The sequence below is a fragment of the Callionymus lyra genome, chromosome 11 (assembly GCF_982586985.1).
Source record: "Callionymus lyra chromosome 11, fCalLyr1.hap1.1, whole genome shotgun sequence".
Lineage (NCBI taxonomy): Eukaryota > Metazoa > Chordata > Actinopteri > Syngnathiformes > Callionymidae > Callionymus > Callionymus lyra.
In genome coordinates, this window is record NC_141828.1 from 21,203,667 (window position 1) to 21,222,817 (window position 19,151).

The 19,151-nt window shown below is 37.8% G+C and overlaps 1 protein-coding gene across 18 annotated transcripts in view; it reads right to left on the minus strand.

Moving 5' to 3' along the window:
- Positions 1-19,151, minus strand: part of kcnma1a (potassium large conductance calcium-activated channel, subfamily M, alpha member 1a) — a 174,516-nt gene that overhangs the window by 154,890 nt on the left and 475 nt on the right. The window lies entirely within an intron of this gene.

Here is a 19,151-nt window from a genome sequence, read left to right on the forward strand (position 1 = left end):
GGTTCTTGTGTTTATTTCCTAGAGGGGAAAAGGTCAAGTGGAATAACGACAGCTTAGCAGCAAGTAAACTCAGGTCTCCAAACTTGTACCTTCAGCAGAAGAAGAGTAGTGACCACTTTGGCCTTCAGTTAGTCAATGCTATATATATATATATAAATAAATACATATATTAGGGGTTTTAGAAAATTAATACAATATCTTTGATCTAGAACATGAAAATATATTGTATTGTTGTCCCGTATCGTGATGTGTATTGCAAAATGATTGCAGATACACACCTCTAATATATATATAAATGAATAATAAACATATTGGTATACAATTTAATATATTTTTTATTTATCCATATATTATACATCCCTATTTAAGTATTAATGAGATTTATTTTTTATGTAACTTAGAACAACTATATACATTTGCTACTGTTAGCTATGACATCGTTAGCCATGACACCATTAGCTATAGTAAGTAAGTAAGTAATTTATATTTGTAGAGTGCTTTTCCAGACCAGGGTCACAAAGCACTTAAACAATCAAAACAGTACTCAATAAAATAGATGCTAAAAGGTCAAGACAAGACCGAGACAAACAAAGGAGTTCTCAGTTTCTTAGTTGAAGGAAACTGTTTCTGGTCAGTTTTCTGCAGTGTTGACCTAGAGACATGTCTTTGTCAAATAAAACACCCAGATTTCTCAGGCTGACCCAAGTCACCCAAGTACTGACTCAACCCTGGAACCTTATCTTCAGGAGCAATAACCAAAGTTTCAATTTCGTCCACATTTAGCTGCAAAGTGTTTTCACTCAGCCATTGTTTGATTTCTAGCAAACAATTGACTAAGCTGTTCAGCCTCCGGGGCTCAGTTGGATAAAAAGAGCAGTAAAGCTGGATGTCATCAGGAAATTTGTGGTAAGAAACATCAGGAAATCTCTGAATGATTTTACCCAGGGGAATCAAGTACAGCAAAAACAATTAAGGACCCAGAACAGAACCTTGAGGGACTCCACGCAACAGATCCCGTCAGCTTCACAGAAGATGATTTTAGGAGCAGGAGGCACAAGAGAATGAATCGTGTCAAACACTTTGGGACACTGTTAGCTCTGACACTGTTAGCTTTGACACTGTTAGCTCTGACACTGTTTGCTTTGAAACTGTTAGCTATGACACTGTTAGCTACGACACTGTTTAATTTAAATATAAATGGCATATTCCCATGAATTCAGTTTTATTATCATTCATGTTAATATTACATCACGTTTACATTCACATTATGGTCATTTAATGTATTGATTTTGTTTTTTCCCTTTACATTTGACTAAATATACATTTGCTCATGCCTCACAGTGTAAGACACAAGGAGTTTTGCAACATTCCCAATCTTAATTGAATATCTGTGTGGGCTGGTTTTCCTTATCCCGCTCACGCCCACGTCCTCAACATTTCAGAGCATCACTGGCTGTTCACGCAAACGTGCCAACGCGCTGTTGCCAGCTCGTCAGAGTGCGACAACTCCAGTTGACGACAGCCGTACTATTGAAGAGACGTCTCTCTGACGAGACACATTATCCGCATCGATCGAGCTCAGGCTGTAACTCAGCGGTTTAACTGACCGAGGGACATTTTGTAAAGGTAAAGACGTTAATTATTTGTAGAGTCAATAACTACTAGACAGTAAACAAACATCAATTCCGTGTCAGACTATGGGAAGAAACCAACAGATGTCCATTATCTTCAATAATCTCAGACTTTTGCTGCCGGATCCTTCTTGTCACGTTTACGGCTCGTGACTAAAAATGTTTAATCCAATTAGCAGATCAGCCTGAAATGTTTGTAGAAACACAGCCATCCCTCCAGCAACACATCTGACAAATGTTTAGATCATCCAGAACAGAGTCTCACTGACTCACTTGCTTGTTTGTTTATGTCCAAAAGGCAAAACTCAGCCAGTTGTGGAGATGATGTGGTCGAGTGTGGGAAAGAGTCATTGGAATACACGCCGCTTTTTAATGGTAGAACACCCAAATTCAGCCAAAGAAAATTACTCATAGAACCTTTTATTGTTGTTGTTGTGATGAACTTGAAAAAACTTAGAAGGGTTCATAAGCCTGAGTAAATCGTCTGTTGACTAGTTGAAGAGAAAAATGGTATTTTGGGACAGAAATATCTGACAGGGCGTTCACACCAATCGACCGATTTTAATGTAACTTCGTGTCGTTTGGGGCGTCTGGGAAAAATTGAACACGTGGTAAAGTCGATGAATCTGAAAAGCTGTTGCGTGTTCAGAAATCAACGTTAAGCATGAGATGGAAAAATGAATCAAGAAGAAGAATAAAAACGAGGCTCTGGGACGTCACAGTCCAAATCGTCTTTTAAACTTCCACATGAGATAAGGATACAATCCTGCCTCTACGACCCGCCATTTTGAATTCAGACTAATGTTTCACAGACACACCCCCACCCCAGCAGATTGACCTACTTTTTTTTTAAAAGCGTCTTGAGAGACGACAGGAAGTCTTTTTGTTGCCAGAAACCAGCAACTAGTTAAGTGTCCGGTTTGCTGTAAACATACCTTTAGTCAATTGTGACGTGAAAGTCAACCAGCCGTGATGTTACACTAGTTTGATGCTTGTTAGGATGAAAACAGGTCATTTGAGTATAAATAACGTTTAATTTACGTTTTCATTACAAATTAAATGCAAAATCTTCAAGAAGCCTTGATGAGATACATTTGTTAAGAGGACGCTCAACACTGTACTTCTGTAAATGACATGCAGGAAAATATAAAATTGGCAAAAAGGTCAAAATAAAGTGTAAACTATAGACTTTTATCGTGTAAATCATTAACTGGTCAAATATCTGTATCAGAATTCTTCTAATGTTTTAGAATTCCCAGATGGTCTTAAAAACATTTTCCAGATGTGCAGTGAGAGACAGATGAATGGTGCAGCGCTCTCCATGGTGCTGAAAGTCTACAGATTTATTCAACTCAGGAAACGCATCCCTGCATGTAAGCATCTCAATCAATCCCCATGTCTCAAACGGAAGAGTAAACTGGTGATGGATACGAGGAAGAAGAAAAAGGGGGAGATCCAAATCAAGAGACGAGGAAGGGTGTCAAGTACAACCACATCTATCTTGGCTCAGGTTTCAAATAATTGTCATGATGACACATGAACACTGGCTGCTCCGTTTGAATATTTTAACACTTCCACGGAGCTCACTGATCGACATTTACCTCGTCACTCTTATACACGTTTGGATTAAATTTAAAATAAAATTATTTTATACGTTTCAATCGTTCCCATTTTGGGAAAAAAATATGTGAAACATCACAAACTAAAAATGAATTTTTACTGCAGAGACATTCGGAAACTTGACTTAAATTAAGACTTAAAAACTGAATTTGGAATTAAAACTAACATAAGTATGGTAGTGGAAGTGTTCTCCAGATAATTAGCCGTTAGCTTGGACACATGTGATGCCATAAGGAGATTGAGAGCAGTAGAAACTAAGCGTTAAAGTAAACAGACACGTGATTGATCATCAAGTCATTAGGTCTTATTGACGAAGCGCGAGTAAATCCCCTCACTGATCTGCACATAAAGATCACCGCGACTAAAAACCTGCTCCAGATTCATCAACCAGGCGGACCAAACAGATCTGATCGTAAATACCCGAGTATTTAATGAATTTAAGAAGTAAGAGCAGCTCATGGTAATGAGTCATTAGCACAAATTACTAGACAATGAAGACCATATTAGGAGGTGAAGATGATCCCGTCCACCTGTCAGACACACAAACAGAGATAACCGAACGACCTAACTTCTGTTAGCAGTAGAGTTGAAGTTATACATTTTATTTTTCCTTCTGTTAGTTGTGGAGTTGTGACAGGACAGTCAAAGCATCCTAACATAACTTTTCCTATTAGAGAATAAATGTATAGGCCATTATGTCTGAAACCTAACCGTAGATAAAGAGGAAGGAAGTTGGTCCGTACGTAATCGCTGATCGTAATTGCATCTTCTGGCACGTAATGGACGAAAAGACTGTTGGTTCAGGAGTGAAATACAACATAAAAACTAACTTAACCAGGCTCCGTTAATCTTTCCTCTGTAGAACATATTACAAGTGAAACATTAATGATGAAAAATTAACCCGCTAAAGAAACACTGCCGTTATAGTTAGCTATGACACTGTTATGACACAGCACAGTCTAGAGTGATCCGACAGTCCAAAATATCACCGGCTGACTAGAACATCGTTTGTATTGAGGAAACCTGTCAGAAAGGAAATATACCCGACCATTGATTATATATTTAGTTATTTTAACCGATAATTTTTCCTATAATCTTGCGTTTTATTTGTATTTTTACAAACATTTATCACGTAGAAAGATTTTTCACAATCATGAACCTAATCTGGATATTAAACTTGCCGTCAACTAAATGTGATACATTTTATTTTTTGTATTCAAAGGCATCCACGTACTGATCGCAAAGCGCAATATGAATTAAGCAGTTCATTTATTATAGTGACAAACATTATTTAGTGCATTCTTAAATTTACACAAACTCAGAAGCAGGTGTGGATTTTATGAGTAGCTAAAACAAGTTTTGAGCTACTAAACTATTGATAAAGGCCAAAATCCCATAAGTTTCTCGCTCTTTTACACGCAAATTCGTTCTGCTCACGCTTCATGAATGAGACAATGTTTTCATGCGTCATTCGCCCCCAAAGACGGAGCTGCCTCAAACCAGAATCTAGAAACATTTTTACCGTTTCCCAAAAAAATCCTTATTACTTTCCTCTTATCAACGCCATTATCCGCTTTCTGAACAACCCAAGGACACAGAAGACAAAAAGAAATCGGATGCACTTCTGCTTTGGGGACAAAGAAACCAGCTAAAGATAGCAGCCAACATCAACATGGCTAATGTTGATGGGACGGTGCCAAGCGGGGAGATCTTAGACGCTGCAGTGCGGTGACTACGCTGGCATGCAGACAGAAACCTGAGCCGGCCTGTTAGCCTGCTAGGCAAATGATGATTAGCATATTAGCCTAGCCCCCCTCAACCCCCTCCTCCGAGGTTAACCGAGACAGGTTGCCGAGGGCGCCGGTCGTGGCGTCGGTGACTTGTAATTCTCACACTTTCCTAACCTGGGATGACAACTGCGTTGTTCCCGGAATCGCGTGAGGAGAGGGGGAGGTGAAATGGCATATTTTTGAAGGTCACCAGAATGTTCCTCCCTCTTCCATCGTGTGCTCTGAATCATCATGCACCACAAATAGCTCCAATTACGGCGGTAACCTGGTTTTGACGTCCACTTGACAGGCCACGGTTCCTCGACTGCCCTGATTTCTGAGCGATGGGAAGAGAGGCTTGATCCTCACTCAGCTCTGACTGTTGTAACCCTTCAGTTATAAACTGAATAAAACAATCTTGATTATTTTTATATTTGGTTGCTACAATTAAAAAAACTGGAATTTCTTTATATAAATATATATTATTCTAATTATTTAGTCATTTATTAGCAGATAATGTATATGTTGCATGTCAGACCAATATTAAGAGAAGATGAATTGTTGTCATTAACAAGATTTTTTTAAAAATTAGATAACAAAGAAAGAAAAAAATAATAATTGTGAGGATTGGTACAACATTCATATTTTAATGTGTTCAATTTACCATTGAATGAATATTAAATATAAGCATTTTAATTTGTGTTGTACATTTTGTGGAAAATACAAACAATGTTTGTGTAAAAATGTCTCTTTGCATTAAATAAAACAACCTTCGTTATTTCATATTTGTTTGCTCGTGATTATTTTACAGTTTTAAAGAGATATTCACCTCATTTAAAATATATTTTTAAGGAGAAATGTCAAAATAATCCATTATTTTTTTCCAAATTACATTTGTTAGATGTCTGGTCATTTAATTTAATAATATTTATTAATATTACATGATGATTCATGATGATCAGATTGACATCCATGAGAAGTTTTCAGTCTTTGACACAGTTGATCACCAGATCCTGCTGAGAAGACTGATGGATGAAGTGGGACTGTCTGTGTCTGTGTTAGAATGGTTCTCATCATACCTTTCTGGGGGCAGTTTCAGTTTATCTGCCAATCAAATGAGGTCTGAATCAGCGGATCTGTTGTGTGGAGTCCCTCAAGGTTCTGTTTTTGGTTCTTCATTATTTTGGCTGTACTTGATTCCCCTAGGTAAAATCATTCAGAAATGTCCTGATGTTTCTTACCACATTTTTGCTGATGAAATCCAGCTCTACTGCTCATTTAATTCAACTGAGACCCAGAGGCTGAACAGCTTAGTCAATTGTTTGCTAGAAATCGCTGAGTGAAAACACTTTGCAGCTAAATGTGTAAAAAACTAAAACTCTGCTTTTGTTTCTTCTCGTCTGGACTATTGCAACAGTTTGTTTTCATTTCTTAACAAGAAGCAGCTGTCTCGCCTGCAGTTGATTCAGAACTCTGCAGCAAGAATTTCTTGAGTCGCTCTAGTAGAAGAACTCACATCTCTCCGATCCTTAAATCCCTTCACTGGCTGCCAGTTTCTTTCAGGAACTTTAAAATTCTGGTTCTTACTTTCAGATCTATTCATGGTCAGGCTCCTAATTACATCAGTGATCTGATCCAGCCTTACACCCGAGCTCGGGCTCTGAGGTCTGTGGATCAGAATCTACTGATGGTTCCCCGTACATGCTTCCGGACCAGAGGAGAGAAGTCCTTCCAGACTGTTGCTCCTAAGCTTAGGAACGATCTTCCTCTCTCTCTGTGTTTGATGGATCTACTGACTCCTTCAAGAAACATCTTAAGACCTTTTTATTCGTGGAGACTTTTCCTTGATTTTCTGAGTTTGTCTCGGTGATATCTTGATCTTTAAGTATATATTTTATTGAGTATTGTTTTGATTGTTTAAGCACTTTGTGACCCTGGTCTAGAAAGGCGCTTTACAAATATAAATTACTTACTTACTAAAATGAATTATCTTCTTTAAAATATGTATTTAAAAAAACAAATTACAAAGAAAGAAAAATGTATTAGACGGATTGGTACAATATTCATATTTCTATGAGTTAAATAACTAATGATTTACAGTAGGTGTGGAAAGTATTAAGACCCCTTTTGATGTTTCACTCTTTGTTTCACTGCAGCCATTCACTAAAATCATTCAAGTTCATTTTTTCCTCATTAATGTTGTAGACACCCGTCTATAGAAGACCTTACAGCTCACAATGCACGTCAGCGCAAATAAGAATCACGAGGTCGAAGGAAGTGCCCGAAGAGCTCAGAGACAGAATTGCAGCACAGTCTGGTCAAGGTAACATAAGAAATTCCCAACAGTGAAGCATGGTGGTGACAGCATCAGTCTATGGGTGTTTTTTTCAGCTGCAGGGACAGGACGACTGGTTGCAATCAAAACGACTTGCTGTACTCACTGTATATCAAATAATTTAAATTATTATTGTGTTTTTTAACTGTAGATACTTACTGTCAGAAACTCAAAATGGTAAAGGAAGGGAGGGATGCAAAAGCGTGGGAATGCTTGAAATGTATAGAAATAATAAAATAAATATGAGGGTTCTACTGCAAAGTTCTGCTTCACATAAGATAAAGAGCACAAGTGTGACTTATGATGCGAAGTGACAAAGCTTTGGAATAAAACGATCAGATTACGTGACAAAAAAAATTAAACCATCTTGTTTTTCCACACAGCTCTGACCAGCTACACTTGCTCCGTGTTTATGAAAAAAAAAACATACTATTCCAAATTACACAATAAAGAATGAGTACAAGGACGCGAGTAGAGAAGTGCTCACCCACGCACGGAAATACATTTTTCGACACCCACACTCACTCATAGCCGCTCTGATGCTAAGCTCTTTAAGGACAACAACAGCTGAAGAAGAAAGCTTGGAGACTAGAAACCATAAGCCATGATCCCACAGGCTAGCCAGGCGCAAGCTAGCTATCTCCCCGCTGCAGGCCTCCCGCGCCAGCTTAGCCCAACTTCCCTCCACGTCCGAGCGGTTTTGAACCGCTATCAGGTGGCCCCACCTCACATTTCCAGTGACGGGAATACCACTCCGGCTCTTGTGGAGCCAGGTACACCCTTCCTGACTGACCTTTGACCTCCGAATACTTCCTGGGGTGTTGGTGGACTTTTAATAGCCCAGTGACTCGCCAAAGAAGACATAACAGCATGACAGCACAGTGTGGATACGAGGGGCCGGACCTCGATGTCTGCCTCATGATATACATAGTCCGTGATATATGGCCGCTCCTTGTCGGTGGATTAACATATAGCAGCGTGGCACAGTAAACCGGTCCCTAGATGGTCATCAAAGCAGGTTCGGGGAATTGGGGATTAGAGAAAAGAGTAGAATCGTATGAGTCATACTTTCCACAAAGAAGAGAGTTTCATCAGCGTGGACAGTTTACGCACGTTTACGTTTCCCTTTGGTGAGTGAAAATGTTTTGAAGCTAAATCGCTCAGTGTCAGACTCAGTTTTACCATGATGGAAAAAAAAAGAGCTGAGCCACAGGAAACGCTGACAGCCTTCCTTCAGTTTGTAAACCTTCCATTTATGATCAACTATATTATTGGATTCTTTGAAACAGAATGACTTGAAAATTACTTATAGTTTATATATATGTAGATTCTAGATATTAAAGATAAACTAATGGGTTGATTTAAGTGAGTCTTAAATATATCTTGGACTCTATTGTACTAATCAGTATTTGTCTGTTTTTAAAAAAAGGTTTACCATAACCACGCCCACTCTATTGTGATTGGTCAAGCATCAATGTTTGTCACTATGAATCATCAACCCCAGGAGTCTCCACCTCCAAAGGACTCGTTGTATGAACAAAGCGGGTGTGATTACAGCTGGCTGGAGGAGGAGTGAAGCCATTATTAAGTCATAATGGACTCCGCTCTCGTAACCTCTTGTTTGTTGAGATTTCAGATGGGGGGAACCTTATAAAGTAATAAGTTAAAAACATGGTTATGATGAAGGACTTACTGCATCTTGAAAAGGAAGACTTTTGAAACATAAGTGAGTCAGGAGAGTTGGATTTTCACATTTGTTGCCCTTTGAAGAGTACATTCTTAATATATGTGCCTTTTCTCAAATTTATCTTTTTCAACAATTAAAATATCTACTTCATAAGGTAATTAATTTGCCTTTGATTTTACTTTGTGTAATTTATTAATTGTGTTTATGTGATTATTAAAGACATCATTCATGTTGTGGTTGACGCATTGATACAGGTCCAGTAATCATAATATTACATTATTAAACCAGACATTACATTGCAGATGCAGAGCAACAAAGGGAGTTAAACAGCTGCTTGTGTATCTCAATAAATAAACTCAAATCATTATGAGCAGCAGCCGTTAAATATCACGCGAGTAGGACGTGGAGGCGACAGGCGTCTGTGGTCGCGGTGGAAACTGACCATGCTTTGCCCCGAGACACATTAGAAGCATGTCCACTCCCTGCAAGTGTCAACAACACATGACCAGACACATGCAAGTCAACCGTCGGCCAGAAGAACACCGTCGGCTGCCTGCTGTAAATTCCTGACTGACTGTGAACAGTAGGTCACAACGACACATGCTACTTTGGAGACACTAAATTAAAGTCCATTGTGAAGAGTTAGCATAGAGAACATTTATTAAATCATTGTTAACTTCAGTCTAAAAGATCCAATTTATAATTAACATCTTGGTCCCAAATGGCCGAAAAACTTTTTAAAACTGGGTTTTTGAAGCATTCACTCATGGTTAATGAATACAAAAACATTTGTTAATTTAACTTAGAACAGATTTTGTCAAAAAGAATTTGCTTTTTTTATACTTTAAGAAAATAATTAACCAAAGAAGATTGGGGAATTGAAAGCCATTGGCGGCTCCGAGCCAAGTTTCTTACTTTGTCTTCAGATTTTGAAACAAAAGTAAATAGAAATATAATAAAATACACCTCATAAATAGTTAGTTCACCAAAATTCAAATTTTACTCATTTTTTACTCACCTTCATGTCGACTATGGGTTGGGATTATTTGCAGAGTAATCGGTTCTTTTTAGAGTTATAGACAAACATTTTTGTTCATTTTAATGTAGCTACTGGAGCTCAGTTGTCTTCATCTTCATCCAAAAAGACTTAAAAACATTCAAATACCTCCATACTGCTCGTCTATAACGTCCATCTTGTATTGAAGCCTCGACATGAGGAATTGTTTTTTTTTTTGTTTTTTTTAATGTCTATATTTCAAGCTTCTTTGTCGCTCTACAGTCACAGCTTTCACAAGATTAGCTACTTTAATTACCTCTACCAAATAGGTTTATGATCCTAAAAGACTCCAATAGCTCTCAATAGGAAATGTTGAAAAAAGGCACACAGAAAAGATTACATCTGCAGTTGTTTTGGAGTTTTATCTGGCTTCATGAAGAAAACTCAATGAATTGCTTAAGTAATTAAATTCATTTCTCTGTCGTACGAAAATGTGAGGTTTTCTTAGGGTTGCTATGTAGAATTTGTGTGCCTGTTTTTTCCATGACCCAACTCAATCATTCAATCAACGAAGATTATTTTATACTTTTGAATTTGAATCAGTTTTTTATAAAATTCATGTAAAAAAGTACACCTCAGTGCTTTTAATATCCCTTTTCTTTTTTTTTGTTGATAAAAGCAAGAAGAGGCAACACAAGAATAAACAAAAGTTAACGTTGAATTGTATGCAATATTGCAGCCAGCCACTAGGTGTATCAAAAATGAACGTAAAAGCCATTTCAGCTTTCTAGAAGCTGTGTGGAAATGTACGACCGTTGATATCCCGTCTGGCTGAATGACTCAGAGTGAGTCATGTAAGCTTCTCCTGCATTGCATATAAATAAGCATCATAATAAAGTATGATGGATGAAAATACATAAAAATGTGAATTATTCGAGGATGAGATTAACTCGTCATTCCACGAGATGACGTGACGCCACCGCCAACCATCGCTGGAATAGTGCGAGCGGCAGCTGATGAGAGGTTGAATCGTGTGCTGCTCTGGCAAAATGCAGCTGGTCCGTTTCCAAGCACAAGAGAACACATGGACTCATAACGGTTCCTCTCCGCAGGAACCTCCGCAGCCCATTCCATTTAAAACCCATCACACTCCAGCGCGGCCCACTTACGCACCCTGGAAGTAAAAGCGAACGAAAAAAAAAAAAAAAAAACACATCCAAGTGTATGTTTGGTGTTGATTTTAAATGGTGAAGAGAAGAACCCGGGCCCATGCCTTCAGTGAGGCGGCCGACCCGGAGCACATCAAACTCTCATTAGGAGGAATGAAACTTTAATGATCCCATGTTTGCCACGGGGACACGAACCTGGAGCGTCGTAAAAGTATCATTAGAAAAGACAAGAACTACTGCGAGAAAAGACAACAGCGCTGCAGATCTTGATAATGGTTTCAGACAATTTAATAAAGCTACGAAGCACAAGGGTCCAGACCTGGTGAGCTAAAAGAAAAGTCATTATTGTTGTTTTTTAAGATGCGATTCTGTTGTTCAGTGTCCTTTCATTTTTCTTATGGCCTCCTATACTCAAAATGATAAAACCAAGATATAAATAAAATGCTTAAAAAAGATAGAAGAACCCATTTTCTTTATTACACCTTAGATAAAAAGCAGATCTGCCTAGTTGAGTCACACTCCCTGGAGAAAGTGAGCAGAGGAAGAGCAGCATAAACATATCTTTTGGAAATAAAAACATTCGCATACATTTTATGCGCCTGGAAACCAAATACATTTTAACCAATGTACGTAGGAGAGATATTAATGATTGAGTTGCACCATGATATAAACAATATATAAAGAAAAGCAGCTAGAGGAGCGAACATGAACCGTGTGAGTCGATTAAAAAGGGGGATAAAACTGAACTGGAACCCATGATAAAAACCCCAAGAACATGTACAAGACTAATCTTCCCATCGATAGCCTCAAAAACACAGTAAAATACAAGCTAATCTAAAAGAAATTACACCTGTTGTAGATCTGGATCTACAATAGGAAGTATTTGAGATAAAAGTTATGACAAGAGCCTGAATGTCATCATGCTAGGCCACTGGCCTTATAGACAGTAGCTCCCGCACAACTCTGACAACTGTTGGCTCTAAAGTGAGGATAAACACTCCATGATGCACCTTAAGGGGATGTGGGGGAGGACGAACAGCTCAGTACAGTAGCAGCATCAGCGCTACACTGATGAAGTGGGAGGTGTGTTTGTTTTATACGCCGCCCGGTCCAGGACCAACTCAAAGACAAGAACCAGCCCCAAACGACTTTGTTTTATCTCAGATGAGCACAACGTCGAGATGTTGACACTCCTCTGATGATGATAGTGATGGAAGTGTCAGTAAAAAAACACCATTTTGTGTATCTGCAAGAATCTAGCGATAAGATATGTATCACGATACAATATATAGTGATACTATAACAAGGATATATTTGTAGTATTGTAAGTACTTGACTCTTATGTTGCAGAATTTATAACCACATGACTCTTGACGAGGTTGAAACGGCATTCATTTGTATACGATACGCATCACGATACAGTAGCAACCATACGACATATTCCGAACGAAAATACATTAGTAGTATTGTACCGAGTACTTTTCCTCTGTCAAGTGTCATGTGGTCTGTAAATTATGATTAAAGTAGTTACTGCTTTTATTTGTTTTAAAACCAAAATATATTTCCAGACATCAGCTTTAAAGGCTGCTGGAGTCGGCTGTATCCTCTCATCCTCAGTCATTGCCTGGATTTCAATGTCCATTTAGCTGGGAAGGACGGAATGACTGCTGCCATGTAGCGGCATGAACATTTGCCTGTATATGGTATAAAAATGTAATTATTTTACATACACATTATTGAACTATAAACTTTTAATAAATCTATAGTATGGATACAGTATTGTGGAAAGTGACGCCTACAATTATTTCTAAACTGATTTCCTTCCACTCTCGCTCTTCTGTCACAAATCCTCCATCTCGCTCGTCTCCACCCCGCCTTCACTCTCTTCTTCTCCTGTCAGTGAAATCAATCAAATTAAACACAGGTCAATGAGGTTTTCCCAGGCTAAGGTCTCCACCGGGTTGGTTGCCTGGAACACCTCTTCCTAAAAAGATGCCAGAGCCAGCGTCACAGCAGCCAACTTTGGATAGACTTGAATGATCGGCTTGAAACAGTTTGATGAAATAAACAAGTGCATCTCTTGTGAATAAATCAGTCGGTGCACTTCATCTCTGACAGAGACTGCTGCTGCACATCTCCTCCTCCACCCTACGCATCCAACAGAGGCGTCATATAAGAACTTCTGGAGGTGGCATGACGAAGAGCGAATAACTAGACCATTAGATAACCACACAGCAGCGAGCGAGCTCCACACAGAAGCAGCACAAACATGTTCACAAAGACTCAGAGGGAAAAATAGAGCAACAATATGTTAATCAGCGGCTCAGAGGTTTCCTCCACTTCAGCAGCACAACAGTAGCAGCGTATATTTCTGTCATTCATGCATATGCATTGTCATGTCGGAGTGATTCCCTAAGAGGGGAACCTCTTTTTTTTATGTGTCAGGTCTCAAGGTGCAGGAGGAAACAACCAAGGCTGAGCAGAGTGTTCAGGGTCATGTATGGATTTAACACTGAAAATTCATGTTAAACGACGGGAATAACTGGATAGTAAAGGTACTGTTGTCAAAACCTACATAAATAATGTAAAAAGAGACATAAAAATAAGGAACCTTTACTATAGTTCCTATAAATCAATATAAACTGTGTCTAAATCAAGGCCTGGGGGCCAAACCATGCCCTCAGGAGTCGATTTATGGGGCCAGCCAGATGGTTGGCTCAAAATCCAAGTAGTACAGAGATGGTTTAACCAAAATTCACTCATTTTCTACTCAACCTCATGTAGACTAAGGGTTTGGATTATTTTCAGAGTAATCTGTTCCTTTTTAGAGTTATAGACGAAAATGTTTGTTCATTTTAATGTAGCGACAGGAGCTCAGTTGTCTTCATCTTCCTCAAAAAGACATTTAAAAGCATCAAATTACCTCCATACTGCTCGTCTGTAACGTCCATTTTGTATTAAAGCAACAACAACAAGAATTGTTCCCCGAAAAAAATAAACAAGACTTTATTTTAGGCTTGTTTGCTGCAGATATAATAAGCGATATAAACCGAAATTACTCCATAAATACCGCAAATGCTTCCAGAGCGCACACAGTCTACTGTCGACAGTGGAAGCAGCTCGCGATATTTACCGGTGTAAGTCTAAAAATGAACGGATTACTCTGAAAATAATCCCAACCTTGACAGCTATTCTGAGTCAAGTAGTAAATGGTATGCGAGTCACACCAATGAGCCTTTTATGTTATTACCTAGAGAATGTTTCAATTTATCAATCTGAAGAAAGATAAACGTTGCAATGCTTCAAGTAGGTAAGGTGATCCCAAAGTGAATATGTCATGCACTTTAAAAAAAAAAAGTATATTTTAGTATTTTGGAGTCAAACTGAACAAGGGTCTATGGTAAATATGTAGTTAAGTGTCCTTGATACTTTCACTTCACTTCGATACCAGGTACTGAACGATACTTTTATCCAATACCTTTTTTCCCGGGATTAATTTTAACCAGAGCAAATAACATTAGACCTAGTACAAGTCTTGAGTTTCATTTTTCAGCTTCAGTAAATTTCCACTCCAAGCTGTATTCTTGAAGAAAAAGTAATTTCCAGTGAAATAGAACACTTCTTCATCTGATGTTCGCTGCCTTTTCAGTTAGCAGTTTTTTCTTCTTCCACACATTACCAAGTTTTGATCAGGCTCGGGTAACGAAAGTTCGCACCGAAAGACGAAACATGTTTCGAAACTTAATGCTAACGAAGTATTAAAGTAGGAGCCAGAACTGAAGTGCGATACCCAGATCTACAAGTACATGCCAGGAAACCAAACCGTTTTGTATACTTTCAAATCTAGAACATTCTTAAATACTACTATTAAAAAAACAGCGTAATGAAAATGTTGGTACCATACAGTCACAAAAGTGATTAATGAGAATCTTTCACATGTCAAGAAAAACATTCTGTGTGAAAGGGGATAATGTTATGTCCCAGCTACACGGGGATATAGGCAGAGGCCACTCTATTCATGTCTCCAGTTCATTTCAAGACACTTGGGAAAACAACCGTTCACACATCACCAGAATTCATCAATTCATCTGCATTTGAGGTCGAGTTGAATCACAATAAAAGTGTCTCTTCAACCATTAGTTTCAGTTGAAAGCCAGAGACAAGCCAGGCGACCATGACTTACTTCCTAACTGGGTGCTAAACTAGGACACCCTCATGTTCACTCATCCATCGCCCGCTTTTATCAAACCTGACTCTCATCCACCTGTGCTTCCCGTTCCTTAGACTTGTCAGTGAACTCGGCCACACTCGGATCCAGTTTCCTCCTCCTAATGTTCCTAACAAGCTGCTTCCCTCCACGGCCAAGTGTCGAGCCCACCAAAGTCACCCAACTGCAGTCGCAGCACTGACTCGGCCAAGATCACTCCTAGAGGAGCCTCGACGTGACGGACGACTTATTAATTATAATGTGGTTTGCTCGAAGAAACGTTTGACTTTCTGTCACAAACGGAATCCGGAAGACGACAGAAAAGTGGATCGAGTTATTAGTCTTGATGACAAAACCAGCAAACATGAGAGTCAGAGCAGGACTGCAGCTGCTGCTCAACCAGGATTTGTTCCTAATGTCAAAGCTGTGCTGAATATGATTATACTTCAATTCAAAGAAGCAAAAGTCCATTTTTAGCTCTAGTGACGACAACAGAATCCAAGATGGCGTCAATAGCTTTCCAGCACACCGTTTCAAACAATTGGTAATGACAAAAAAAAATAGGAATAATCAAAGTCTAGACTAACAAATAAGTATCAAAACATTTTGGAAATCTTGTTCTAGGGCTCTTTCGGTTGTTTCCCGTCACCGTCAAAAATACTTCAGGAGTACCCAGTACCGAAACTTGCCTCGTCTTTCGGCGCCAGGTTAACCCACGCGTCATTAAAACTTAATCTGTAGATTTTTCATAGTTTTTGTGTAATTTTCTTGTCGTGTTGTTTTTGTTCGAATTCATCTTGGTGAAATCGAAGTGAAGGTATCGGTATTAGTATCGATATTTGAACAATACCAAGCCCCAAGTGGTTTTCCTATGACATCGCAATTTTAAATTTTCAGGAAAATAACTGTTTTCTTGTTGAAAAAATAATTGTAACAGCATTTCACAATGTTTAACACCAATAAATTATGTATCATTATTATTAGAGCTGAAAAATGTAATTCAAGATTTGTACTACAATTTATGTAATTTTTTTCTTGTAGTATTGAAAAAAGGAAGTAAAGGTACCAGTATCAAAATGATCGATAAATACCCAGCCCTAAGTGTTTTTTCCTATGCCATTTAACATGTTTTATGTCATTTTGTTGTCATATTGTTTTCCTTCAAATTCATAAAATTTGTATGGAAAAAAGCATTATTCAGGAACTAGTATCAAAGTAAATGTATCGGTATCAGTACCAGTATAGAAATGTTTGATAAATACCAGTTTTCCTATGATATGGCAATTAAAAATGATTAAGAAAATACATTTTTTCTTGTTGCAGAACTTTTTGCAGTATTTCACGATAAAAAATGTTTTCAACGCCAATAAATTATTTATTATGATAAAGCTGAAAATCTTAACTCAAGATTTGTACTGTCAAAAAAGGATTTGCCAGGAACCGGCATCGAAGTAGAGGTATTAGTATCAGTACTTGTATTAGAATGTTTTGATTGATACCTAAACTCTACATAGTACTAGCTACCTCAGTGGAGCAAAAGGGTTTTTTTATTTTTTTTGTAATCGGAGGGTCAAGGTGACCCTTAGACCCGAAAACAAATGTGTTTGTGGTATCCCTAAAAAAGTCATAAATCAAGAAAAAACACATTAAATAGTATCTTCCATGAATGTATTTGAAACATCAGTCCCCGAACGTGTCCTCTCGCGTCACCAGTGACAGTTTGACTGTTAATAATTTCTTATTAAAGGCACTCAAAAGAGGCCAGATTATGGCTCGGCTTAAATCTTCATTAGCGTGGAGAAAAGGCTGCATGACAGAAGAATAATGAGCTTTCCAGGTGAGCGCTCTGACAGGATGAGCATTGACGTCACCACATGCTCTCGCTAGACTTCATTAGACGTCGCAGGAATTTGATTCTGATGAAGGACTTTTTTGCGTTTTAACCTTCAGTGTGACCAGTTAGGAGACGACATGAGGGGAGTATGTGCTCATCCTTCTGTGTCACGCAACACCACCCACTCCATTCAAAAGTGACACTCAGGGGGGGGCTATCATAATAAAACAACCACCCGCGGACGCTTAATATCCGTTTACAGCCGCGCACATCAGAGGACGCCGTCTATTTTTCCAAGAAGAAACATGACCACCTGGAACTGCTGCCAGTGTCTGATACAATAGTAGAATATATTAAAATATCAATACTTCAACTGGCAGAATGTGCCGACAGATTTTCACCAAGAAAACCGTGCATTTCTCTGGGGAATTTGAAATATAGAATCGACTTTTTCCTCAAAATAATCTCAAGATTGGTTGTCAAATACACCAAGTTACATATTATTGATTTATATATGTATATTACATATTTGAGCAAAGTTTGAATTGTTTTTTGTTTTTTTTAAAACACTAATAAATTAACAATGTTGCAATTTTTTCTTAACCAGAATGAGATTTTGCTATTTCTAGATTTTCTTTTTATGTGGAAACTGTTAACTATATAAAAAAAATGGCTATAGCTTTAACGTATAAATAAAGACCACAATTAGAAAAATAAAAGTTGGATAATTATGAAATTTTCTGCCGATTTATTCCAAGAAATGTTAATTATATTTATAATTTATTTTTTAATCTACTTTTTTATCCAATATTTGTGAAGTCTGTTTCAGTTGCATTTTAATCCAAAACATTTTGGAGCTGTTGAGAGCCAGTAATACTCAAAAATAATTTATTCTATTCGTTTATTCTATAAGTTATCTTGTCAAATATTTGTTTTAGTTGCATTTCAATCAAACACAATTTTTAGCCGTTAGGAGCCAGTTCACTTGAAAAAAAAAAATCCTTTATTAAAGTTCAATAAGAGATTCATCTTGCTGAAAATCTAGGTGCTATTTTCAACAGCCAAAATACATATAGTTGAACACTTTATGGTGACCACCCACCGAAAAAAAAAGTTTATATATTGTTTTATTGATCAAAAGCTGTCAACAAAGACACAATGGTATTGATAAAAGAGGAATAAAATAAATTATTTGGGAGTTTCTTTCATACCAGAAAGTTTGGGTTATGAATGTGCCTTTTGTTGGATATTTTTGCCAATTTATCCAGTGAAACTTGCCATTTATTGGTACTTAAAACTTGAAATATAGTAGTATTTTTTGGCAACAATAACTTATTTTCATGATCATTTAAAATGTCCTTGTCATAGGACAACACTTTTTGATACGGTTGCTGATACTGATGACTTCACTTCGATACTAGTACTTTCTTTCAATATCCTTTACCAAAAATTCTAACAAGAAATAAAATGACATTCAGCTTTTTCAGATCTTTTTCATCTTTGGTAAATTTCCCAATTAAGCATTATTTGTTAAAGAGAAAAGAAATAAATAGTTTCCAGTTCAAAAGAACAGTTCTCAAAGACAAATAAACTAATCTCACGTTCATTCATCAAGTTTTTCTACAGAAAAATCCACACAATATCAAGTTGTGAAAAAAAAACTTGACACTGAAACACGACGCACGGTTCGATACTCGATACTACCGAAGCATTTCGGTCAAAAGAACCAAAGTTGGATACCCAGAACCTACAAGTACATGCCTTGTATACTTCATCCCAAAATAATACTATTAAAAAACGAAATAAAAACACCAGATCCAGGTTGAACAATTCTAATGAAAATACCATTTACTCGTGGCAACACGACAAGTTTAAACAACCCATGGATGGAGCGTCATCTCA